This window comes from Vidua chalybeata, chromosome 17 (genome assembly GCF_026979565.1).
Source record: "Vidua chalybeata isolate OUT-0048 chromosome 17, bVidCha1 merged haplotype, whole genome shotgun sequence".
NCBI lineage: Eukaryota > Metazoa > Chordata > Aves > Passeriformes > Viduidae > Vidua > Vidua chalybeata.
The window spans coordinates 2191770-2198353 of NC_071546.1; positions in this window are offsets into that span (position 1 = coordinate 2191770).

Below are 6584 nucleotides of genomic sequence, written 5' to 3' on the forward strand. Positions count from 1 at the left end.
CTCTAACACTGAATTCTTAAGCTTAGCTCAGCTGTACCCAAGCCCAGAGCCTGCTCTGCTCAACAGGGGAGATGCAGCACGGAGTGTGCCGGAGCCTTCCCCCAGATTGGGGTGACTCCGGGTGGTGGTAAAGTCTCTCCTCCAACCCGTGCCTTCAAAGAAAGACTCAGTAGTCTTCAGTCGTCTGGTCTCAAGGCAGTTTATTGCACGTTATCTCAAGGCACACACACTCCCTGACATTGTCCCTGACTCCTTCTCCCTCTGTGTCTCTCTCTGCGTCTCTCTTCGTCTTCTTCTCTGTCTCCGTCTCTGTCCCTGTCTCTGTCCCCCGAGGGGCTGGTGCCATCTTTTATATCACACATTACGTATTAGGTGTTTATAGTTTTTCCCAATGCCTATCACCTATATTGAACAGTGGCTTTCTACTCTAAACCAATCTGTGAGTGCCAACATCAAGAACATGGAGGATAGGAAGGAGAAAGAAGGAGGACAGGGCACGCCCAAATCCCTCCATCTTAGAACTTCTGACCCCATGTACAAAACTCAGACCCCTCTGTACAAGGCCTGAAACCCCCCTGTACAGCACTCAAAGATCCTTCCTTTCACTTTGTGACTACTTCTACTATAATATCTAAACTTTTGTGATTTTTTGTTCTTCCTGCAAGGTTGGTAAATTGTTCCATGGGTCAGACTCAAGACCACAGGGGTTCCTGGCCGCCTGCCAGGGTCTCAGAGGCTTCTGACCTGGACCCAGAACATCCAAGAGTGTGTGAGGGACACCTTGGGTTCTGACAGGAGTGTGTGTTGGGCTTCCTGCTGAGTGATGACAACCCCTACAACCTCTTCTTTCTTCATCCTTTGAATCAGGGATAGGGTGGTTCTTACTCCTTCAGTTTAACAGTATGTCTGAGGACTGAGCACCTTTCTGCTTTGGGCATCCCTGAATTCCTTTTCCCTGCCTTAGTGAACAGCTGGAATGTCTACAGGGAGCATTCTGCTGCCTTGCTCAGAGGTTCTGAGGGCAAAACTTCCCTGTGCTGAGCACCACGGGGCAGTGCAGGAGGGAGCAGCTGTGCCTGCCAGCAGTTTCTGGAGCTGCCACTCACTGCCACTCAGTCCCTTTTCCTGGCAAAGCCACTCCAGTTCCTGCTGGGAAACTCAGCTCCATTCACTTGCCCTCAACAACTCAAGCTGCAGCTGTGCCAGTGTTTTCTTCTGGAGCTCTTAAAGGAGGCAAGCAGAAATCTGGGATCCAGGTGTTTTCAGTTTAGGGAAAATCCTTGGTTTTTTTCCTCTGGGGAAGGTGGAAAGCATTGTCACTGTTGTATGTGTGTGTGAGAATGATTTAAAGCAGGGTGAAAAGCTGTGGCTGCCCCTGGATCCCTGGCAGTGTCCAAGGCCAGGCTGCACAGGGCCTGGAGCAACCTGGGACAATGGGAGGTGTCCCTGCCATGGCAGGGGGTGGCACTGGATGGGCTTTAGGGTCCCTTCCAACCCAAACCATCCTGGGATTCTGTGAAAATACAGACTGGGCTGAAGGGTCTCATCATCCCTGCTTTTCCCTTGGAATGCTTTCAGTACTGAGAGAGTGGCTGTTGTGCAGGTGGAGAAGCCAGGACATGGCATTTGTACTGGGATCCAAGGGAAGCACAACACTGGGAGGGACAGGGAAGTGTTTTGTATTTGTGCTGCACATTTGGGTCAGGGAAATAGGAAGGAGATCTCTCCTTGGTGGCTGCTCAAGGCTCAGAGTCCACTGACACCGAGGATCTGTGTTTGTACCTCTGGAACAGGGTGAACTCTCACAGAGCACTTGGAAAAGCTGGGCCAGAGAGGCCGAGGTGAGGTGGATAAACCAGGATAAATAAACCTGAGGATAAAGAAAGCTGAGCAGACATCACCCCTGGGGCTGCAGAGCCCTCGTGCTGTGCAGCAGCTGGGGGACTCTTCCCTCCAGGAATAATGGGAATCCATAGCTCTGCCCAGTACTGCCCTCAGTCAGATCCAGCTGGATCTTTGCCTTCCCAGGTGGATAAATTGCTCTCCTGTGGGCCTCTCCTGCTCTTCTGGGACTGTTCTAAGGCACAGGCATTTCACTTCAGTGCAATGTTAAACAGGCAGGGAATGGGGGGCTCCATCAGCCACTGGGGAGGCAAATTGCTGTTCAGTTGCTTCACTGGTGAGTTAATGTGTGTGTGGGTTAGTAGTGGGTTAGTAATGGGTTAGTAGTGGGTTAGTAATGGGTTAGTAGTGGGTTCTGAGGAGGTGCTTGATGCTGAGAGCTCTCTGGAGAGCCTTTGGCCTCACATGGAAGCAGGTGGGTACAGGAGCATGCACTGAGGGGAATGTCCTCACTGAAATCTATCATCTACAATTTGGCACTTGAAGCATCTGAGGTAATGCACAGCTTCTGCAGAAAATGTCATCAGATCCCCGTGTGCTCTGCCTGCAGGGAAGTGTCCCCCAGAGCGACACACAGGACATGGCATTTCCTTAGGAGTGAGAGCTGTGGCTGCCAGTGCCATAAATCAGGTGCCTTCCCCTGTGTCACATTCCCCCTTCCTGTGACATCTCACCCTTGGGTCCTGCTCCTGCTCGGGGGCCAGCTGACCTTGTTTCACTGCTGCAGCTCTCACAGCAGTGCATCCCAGCTCCCTGGCTCTGCCCCACCCTGTCTCACCCAAGTTACTGTCTGGTTCCATCGGCTCTCCGTTTTCCCAGCCCTACCTGGACCCTCAGGCTCGGAGTCCTGCAGGTGTCCCAGTGCTGGGCTGTCCTGCAGGGCTGATGGTGCCAGGGTGCTGCTGTGGGATGTGCTGTGCCCCAGCTGCAGCTGGGAGCCCCTGCCTTGCTTGCTCTGGAGGGAGGCTGAGGGACAGAACTGGTGGCCTGGAGCTCACAGCCTGGGCTAAGCTGTTTGTGCTTCTCTCTTCCTGCTCTCCCTACCTCACACCTGCCCCCTCCGTTAAACCCCAGCCCAAAATCCCACAGGGCACACTGGTGATGCTGCAGCTCCTCCACCCCAGGCACAGCCCCAGGGCCACACCCCGGGGTGCTGGGGACACCTCTGTCACTGTGCATTGCTGCTGCCAGGTGAGGGTTTGACAGCTCAGGGCACCCAAACAGCAGAGAGGGCTGGGGACCCCCTTGGCTGCACTGGCTGTGGGTTCTCCAGGGGGTTCCATCCCTCCACAGCTCCCCTGGGATGCACTCCCCACTCTGGGGTGCCCCTGTTGTATCCCAGCCTTTTGGGACATGGCAACGTGGCTCCAGCCCACAGATGCCAACAGCATCTGTTGTCTCTAATCCCTTTGCAGACAGATGTGTGTTTAAATCTCATTCCTTTCATTAAAAGCACTCAGCTCACTGAAGGCCCTGAATGCACTGCTTATGGAATTAGTCTGTAGGGATGAGTTCATTCCCGCTCGAGAGGTGTAACACCACTAATTGATAGAACCCTTTATTAGGGTGCTGCTGAGAGGACCCTCAGGTTAACATTTGTATGTGAGCCCAGCACTCCCTCCCTCCCCTGCTCATTATTTTTATCATTATTTTGGTTCTTATGACAAAATTGCATGGCTCATCTGGAAAGCTCTTGCCCTTCTAAATCCTGCCGGCTGCTCAGCCCTGTGGCAAAGAAAAGAGCTCTCAATTTTCAAACATCAAGGTTCATTAAATCAAAGTGATGCTCTCTAGATCTTGTGGCTCTCGGTGGCCCAGCCCCATCCCTCCCTCCTTCCCTCCTCTTCCTGCCCTCCCTCCCCTGGCTCCAGGCCTTCAGCTCAGCCGGACATCTCCCAGTCTGCTCAGCTGGCAGGATTTTGAGGCCACGTTTTAGGGCATTATCAGCGGTTTCCCTTTCCTTGTCTGTGCTGTGGGAACCTGTTGATCTCCTCTGTGTCACCTCAGAGCTGTGGCCAGAGCTGGCTGTCCCTTGGGAGCAAAGGAGGGGTGGATTCACCTGGGGCTGGGGCTGGCTCATGTCACCCTCCTGCTGTCCTTGGGATTCTCCTGCTATCCTTGGGGTTCTCCTGCCATCCTTGGGGTTCTCCTGCCATCCTTGGGGTTCTCCTGCCGTTCTTGGGGTTCTCCTGCTGTCCTTGGGATTCTCCTGCTGTCCTTGGGGTTCTCCTGCCATCCTTGGGGTTCTCCTGCCATCCTTGGGGTTCTCCTGCCGTTCTTGGGGTTCTCCTGCTGTCCTTGGGATTCTCCTGCTATCCTTGGGGTTCTCCTGCCATCCTTGGGGTTCTCCTGCCATCCTTGGGGTTCTCCTGCCGTTCTTGGGGTTCTCCTGCTGTCCTTGGGATTCTCCTGCTGTCCTTGGGGTTCTCTTGCCATCCTTGGGGTTCTCCTGCCATCCTTGGGGTTCTCCTGCCGTTCTTGGGGTTCTCCTGCTGTCCTTGGGATTCTCCTGCTATCCTTGGGGTTCTCCTGCCATCCTTGGGGTTCTCCTGCTGTCCTTGGGGTTCTCCTGCCGTTCTTGGGGTTCTCCTGCTGTCCTTGGTGTTCTCGTGCCCTTTGCTGACCTGTTCCCCTGCTCTGGCCCCATCCTCCCCTGTAGCCAGCTCCCTGTGTGTGATGGGAGGAGGTTTCAGAGGATTTGGTCAGCAGGAAATGGGGACATGATGTGCAGGGCTTGGGCAGATCTTTCCCATCCACAATGAGTTTTCCAAAACCTCTGCAGCTCCTGGGACTCCCCTGTGGGCATTAGTGGGGAGATGGCTTTGGGATGAGGTAGAACTGAGGCTTCTGGGGCTTCTAGAGTGCTGGGTTGGCAGCACCCTGACTTCAGGATCCCAAATGTCCCAGGCACCAGTGGGGTTTAGGCTGGGCTGTCCAGCAGAGACACAACCTAAGAGCTTGTCCTGCTGCCCTGCCTTGGCCCCTCATCTCCACTGTGCTTGCAGAATCCTCAGATTTCTTTGGGAAGGGACCTTAAATCCCATTCCATTCCACCACCCCAGGTTGCTCCAAGCCCCAGTGTCCAACCTGGCCTTGGACACTTCCAGGGATCCAGGGGCAGCCCCAGCTGCTCTGGGCACCCTGTGCCAGCGCCTGCCCACCCTCCCAGGAAGGATTCCTGCCCAGTATCCCCCTCCCCAGCCGCTGCAGTGACACAAACCCCTCTCCAAGGCGTGCCGGAGCACGGGACGGTCCCTGCAATTTCCCACTCGAACACTTGGAGGCAAAGCTGCCTTTCTGGACAGACGGACAGCCGTGGGACAGCCGGATGCCTCCCTGCTGTGGGGGTGCTGGCACAGCAGAGGCTCCTGCCCACCCTTCCTGGCTCTTCCCCTGAGATTCAGGGGCCACTAACCCCAGCTCCTGGGCACAAGCCACTTGTCCTGAATGCAGGGCCTGACCGGGGGTGCTCTGCCAGCCCCGACCTTCACCCGGGGGGCTGAAGGTGATGGGGCACAGGTGACCCTGCTGAGGGCACCCTGACAAGGTCACCCATACCTAAATAACAGCGGCTCACCACCCAGCATCCCACTTCTCTGGAAAACCATCTCCCAGCCCACCACTTTCTGTGTCTCTCACCTGAGCACCATGAAACTTCTTTAAATTCGAGGCCAATATTTCCCTGCTGTGACGGAGTCATTGGCTGCCGGCTTTAAATAAAAACTTTAATTTCAGGCTGCCTTTTCCCCAAGGGAAGGCCCAGCCCTGAAGGGCTCCAGTCCCTGTTTCTGGTCACTCAGCTGCTTTCCTGGGCACCCAGACCCTGCACCAAGCCCCAGGGAAGGTCCTCCTCGCCCAATCCCTCCAGCTGAGGGATGATGCTGCGGGTGCCCAGATGCACATCCAGAGGCAGCGCAGTTGCTCCCCAGGATATTTTGGGAGAACACAGCGGAGGAAAAGCTCATCCGAGAGGGATCTGCCAGCAGAGGGCAATGCCGGGATGGGTTTCCCTCCCTGCGCAGCTCGGGGTGTTGAACCAGCTCCAGCGTGGGAGGAGAAGGCGACAGATGCTGGGGACCCAAAGTGCCCCAGCCCCGGCAGGAGGGGACAGCCCAGCACGCCCCTGTCGCTGCGGGGAGGGCTGGAGGTGACACCGGGAGCTGCCACCCTCCCGTCACAGGCAGCGGGGTTGGGGCACCCAAACCAGGGTGGGGCAGATGCTGGCTGATGCTGAGTGTGGGGGCAGCTCACGCAGATCGAGGCTGGGGCTTTCTGCTTAGTGCTGGGTTTGGTAAGGCCGGGTTCATGGTTGGGCTCGATGATCTTGGAGGTCTTTTCCAGCCTAAGGGATTCTGTGATTCCCAGTGCCAGAATCCCTGGGGTCAGGCATGGCTTCTTCTGGCTCTTGTCAGGGATGGTTTGGTATCAGCTCCACCTGACCAGCAATGACACAGAGATAAAATGCAAAACGCCCTTATTTATTGCAACAGGGACTAGATCTGCCTGGCATGTAAGTTAAAATGCAAAATTAAAATTAAAATTAAATGGAAATGCAAAGAACAGGGAGAAAAAGGGAAAAAAAGAGAGCATTTTTAGTTGAACAGCTGGTGCTGCTTCAGTAGGCACCTCCATGGGCTGTCACAGCACCTCCCAAACCAATATCTGACATCATTCTTCAGCCT